A 5,095-nucleotide genomic window follows, 5' to 3' on the forward strand; every position below is an offset into this window, starting at 1 on the left:
TGAGGGTATTTGGATGTGATGCATATGTACATGTTCCAAAGGAGAAATGAACCAAGTTGGATAGTAAATCTGAAAAGTGCATCTTTATTGGGTATAAGGATGGTTTAAAGGGTTATAAGCTTTGGAACCTAGTAACAAGGAAGGTTGAGTACAACCGAGATGTGGTGTTTAGAGCGGTGAAAGATGTTATTAAACATGAAGTCCAACCAAAGGAACCTGAGAAGATAGAGTTTGAGCTAAAGGAGGAAGAATCAGACTCCACAGTAGAGGAGGAATCAGAAGATGAAGAGCCATAAACTCCGGGTGTGAGAAGATCAGTTCGAGAAAGAAGGCAGCTAGAAAGGTATAGTCCATCTGCTTTCTGTTCAAATTTTTCTTTATCTATTACTGATGATGATCCCAGAACTGTGAAGTAAGCAGTTGATTCAAATGATGGAAAACTCTAGAAAGAGGCCATGGTTGATGAAATGGCATCTTTGCACAAAAATGAGGCTTGGGATCTGGTGGAGTTGTCGGCTGGAAGGAAACCCATTGGTAGCAAATGGGTGTTCAAGAAGAAGACAAATGCAGAAGGAAAGGTGGAGAAATACAAAGCTTGGTTGGTAGCAAAAGGTTATTCCCAGGTGCAGAGAATTGATTTTGGTGATATTTTTTCTCCTACTGCCAAGGTAACTTTTATTAGATTACTTTTATCTGTTGTTGCTACTTTCGATTTTTAGGTAGAACAGATGGATGTGAAGACAACATTTCTTCACGGGGATCTGGAAGAGGAGATCTACATGAATCAACCTGAAGGCTTTGCAGTGAAGGGTAAGAAAGAATTGGTATGCAAGTTAAAGAAGTCTCTCTATAGGTTAAAACAGTCACCAAGGATGTGGTATCAAAAATTTGATACATTTATGCGGGAACTTGGCTTCACCAGAAGCAAAGTAGATCACTGTGTGTATTTTAAATTAATTGGTGACTGTGTTATTTATCTAGTCTTGTATGTGGATGATATGTTGCTGGTTGGAAATGACAAAGAAATTATCCAGGATTTGAAGACTCATTTGTCCTCCAAATTCGAAATGAAATATCTTGGTGCTGAAAACTATATTTTGGGCATGGAAATTAAAAGAGATCAAACAAAGAGGAAGCTCTGGTTAAACTAGAGGAAGTATGTCGAGACAATATTGCAGAGGTTTAATATGCAGGATAGTAAACCAGTGAAAGTTCCTATTCCTGTAGGTGTAAACTTATCTGCTGAACAGTGTCCCAAGACACAAGAAGAGGAAGAGGACATGTCCCGTGTTCCATATGCAAGAGCAGTCGGTAGCCTGATGTATGAAATGGTCTGTACTAAACCAGACGTTGCACATGCAATGGGAGTATTGAGCAGGTTTATGTCAAAACCAGGGAAGGAACACTCGACAGCAGTGAAGTGGGTTTTCAGGTATTTGCGTGGCACTAGTGATTATGGTTTGTGCTACCAAGAAAGACCAGGATTGGATAGAGTGTTGGATATTCATGGCTTTGTTGATATAGACTGGGCTAGAGATCTGGATCAGAGAAGATCTACAAGTGGGTATGTGTTTAAACTATTTGGAGGTGCAGTCAGTTGCATGAGTAAGAAACAATCTGTAGTAGCACTATCAACTACAGAGGCAGAATACATGGCAGCCACTCATGCGAGCAAGGAAGCAGTTTGGTTGCAGAGATTGTGTTCAAGTATGGGGTTAGTACAGGGAGCTATAAAGATAGACTGTGACAACCAAAGTGAAATTTTCTTGGAAAAGAACCCTACATATCATTCAAAGACAAAGCACATTGATGTTCAGTATCACTTTGTGAGGGACATGATAGAAGACAAAAAGGTGTTGCTGGTAAAGGTGGACACTTTGAAGAATACTGCAGATGCATTGACAAAATCTGTGAGCGTTGAGAAGTTCTCTTGGTGTAGAGAAACAATGGGCATTGCAGAGTTGGATAAATGACTAAACTCTCTTGTGGCCTCATGTGGAAAGAAAACAACAAGTGGGAGAATGTTGGGTTGTGTTATATTCTTTCCATGACTAGCCCACGTAGTTAACGGAGGGGTTAGAAGGGGGGCGGAGCCCCCCTTTGTTGCATTGATTGCATAGCGGGGATAGTCATAGGGGGTTTGAGGGGTGCAGGTAACCCCACTCTATGGGGTCCGGGGCAGTGCCCCAAAATTTTTTGGTTTTGGACCCTATGTTAGGTTAGGCGGACCTACCTATGGTTTTGTGCATGATTTTTGCACATGGTTTTGGACGCGATGGTTTTCGGTCCATGGTATTGGATGCTTCGACATGTATAAATATGTATTGTAACATTGAAAGGAACATAATGAAAAATCAAGTTGGTAGTCCCGGTTTTGGGATCCAGGGGAAATTTTTTGTGTATATGTGTTTTCTGTGTTATGCTCTCGCATTGTTTATTTTCTGTGTTTTAGAATTCGTATGCAGGTAAGATATCCCTGTTGGTAGAAAGGGTGTGACATATGCATCAAGTCAAGGAAGGTGCATGAGCGGTTCTAACACACGGAGGATGATGTGAGTGTGCCCCATGGAAACCTGTGAAAGCACAAAGTTAAGAAGGGAACACATGACAAAAGATGCATCAAAAATTGGAAGGCAAGTAAGCTAGAAATCCAAAGTGATGGTTAAACCAATAGCACATTTCATTAAGATTCATACATACATACATAGTAAAGACATACATGTATGCGTAAGAAAAAAAATACATATATCATTTAGAGTAAATAAGATAGCTAAAATACAATACAACATATGCATGAAACGTGCTGGCTCTTTTATATTAAGAAGTGGAAGTTCCAGTCATACAATACAACCATGACCAACCACTAGTTCTAACAAAAAAATGTCACAGTCACTGCTACCTACTCCTCTAAAGAGATATACTAGCTCTGCACAATGGAGAAGCTAAGGCTTGTTACAATACTTGCTAAGCTTTCTGTTGGCTTATGGGGGCTTGACCCAGGTTCGAAATTATTTAGCCAAACAAATCCCTACACTACTGGCCCTTTCGGCATCAGCCTGCGGAGCGCGGACCAAAGTCTCACCCGAAGCAGTATGGGGGGATATTGGAACTAAGTTTTCACACCCTTGAGATGTTTGTGATGTAGGTTTATTCCAACTAGACCTTCCTTCGCGCAGGTCGCTTCGTGCAATGTTCTACCCTTCAATACCTTTGCGATTTGTTATAATCGACTTTTGCGCAGCCCTAACCAGGGGCTTAAGTCCTTTCGCACTGCTACGGCAACGAACTATGCTACTTCCCAAACTAGACTAAGTATCTTACTTATCTTAGCAACAGGTCTTAATTATCTTCGTGTAAATAGATCTTCCTACTTGTGTTCACTTAATCAATACAATCATACACATTCGCACATCATATAAGCATTAGAAGTGAAATTTATACCCAAGATAACAGATGCATAAATAGGAAATAAATAAACAGAAATGGTAGAAACTTCTCTTTATTAATACTTCCAACTATTTACAGACTCGACTCGCCCTGTGTGCTCAGCTGCAGGGGTCCGCGCACTCAGCTGCAGACTACTAGGCCTCTGTGCACTCAGCTGCAGAGCCTCTTCCTACTCTATGACCCAAACCTAGACTTTACACTTCAGATCTATCTCGTATACATCATTTGTTCTTCATCTTCCCTTAGATTTTCTTTTTCTTAACTACTTAGAGCCTCGCTCTATTTATATGATCCCATTGTCCGCGGACCATGGGTAGATCTTCTACAACCGACATTACAATAAAAAAATAAGGGCAGACAACCTTATGACTCTTTAACAAAATACGCGCTCCACACCCACAAAATGCGGAGTCTTTACTTTTGAATTACAAAATTGACCAAAATCTAGGCTCTAAGCCCCAAAAATTTGCTTGGGGGATCCCGTGCCCAACAGGCCCCCAACACAAACATCATGACTTGCCCTCGAGTCATTCTGTAGGTGCGGAGATATTTGCGCAAAGACCTCCCAACTCTGATTGGATCGCTGCAAGTTTGGTAGCACACTGAGCTGTTGCTTGCTGAACTTCCTCGATGCGATGTTCAGTGACCTTTGTTGTTGAACTGTTGCCCTGAATCCTTTCCTGAGTTGCTTGTAGCTACGCGAGCTTTGCTTCAATAGAGGTTGTAATGGTACAAGCCTCATCGATCCATGTTTGTAGCCACGCCTTCAAAACTGCTTCCTTATGCTGAGTAGCATCCACTTGCTCCTTGAGTGCCTTTTCCTGTTGCATCCTTGCAAGCCTCTATATAAGGGAAACCGTCTGTGTGGTCCCTTTGACCCCGTCATACTTCTGCTGCATCTCGCATGCCTCTGTCTCTATGCGCTCTATGTTCGGGTCCTCCTGCAGGGTGGTGAGGACCTCAAACGACTGCTTGAACAACTTTATGTAGTCTGTCACTACACTGTTAACCACCACCATTGTTGGTCTGATCGCGGTGGTGCACTGTTCCTTAACCTCCGGCGGAGTTGAAGGCTACGCCTTCAACTACAGTTCTGCTATCTGAAGGTTCATCTCCAGCTGAACCCTGGCCATTTCAGCTCTTGCGTCGCACACCCCTATTGCTAACTTTCAGACGCGCGCCTCCACCAGTTCCTCTGCTTGGATGGCCAATCCCAGGACCATATGGCAGGCTTCCTCCACAACCTGCACTACTTGTTTATTTTTTTCCATGGCCTCGTTTCGCTGCAGGCTCAACTGTTCAATGTTGATGCGTTGCTCGCTCATTACCTGTATAGCGTGGCTCTCCCTAGCCTATAGTTCTGCAGTGAGTCCATACTGCAAAATATAGAGTGTCTCCGGAGGGAGCGCAACCATGTTTAACCTAATCCATTTCAAGTTGCTGACCATAGGTCTGTCGACCTCATTTTCTGTAATGAGTGCTCCATTTGGAAACACTATTATGTTGGTCACCCTGGTGCGCAGCATTTACTTGGTTTCCGATGTGCCGACTATGAGGCTGGTTGACACTATACCAGCCTACAGAGTGCACACCTGAAACTCCTGTATTTGCGTCTGAAGAGCCCCCAATACCATCTGGTGTTGCTCCT

Source organism: Pinus tabuliformis, chromosome 6, assembly GCF_031772625.1.
Source record: "Pinus tabuliformis cultivar Carrire ecotype Pingquan chromosome 6, CPIR1, whole genome shotgun sequence".
In the NCBI taxonomy this organism is placed as follows: Eukaryota; Viridiplantae; Streptophyta; class Pinopsida; order Pinales; family Pinaceae; genus Pinus; species Pinus tabuliformis.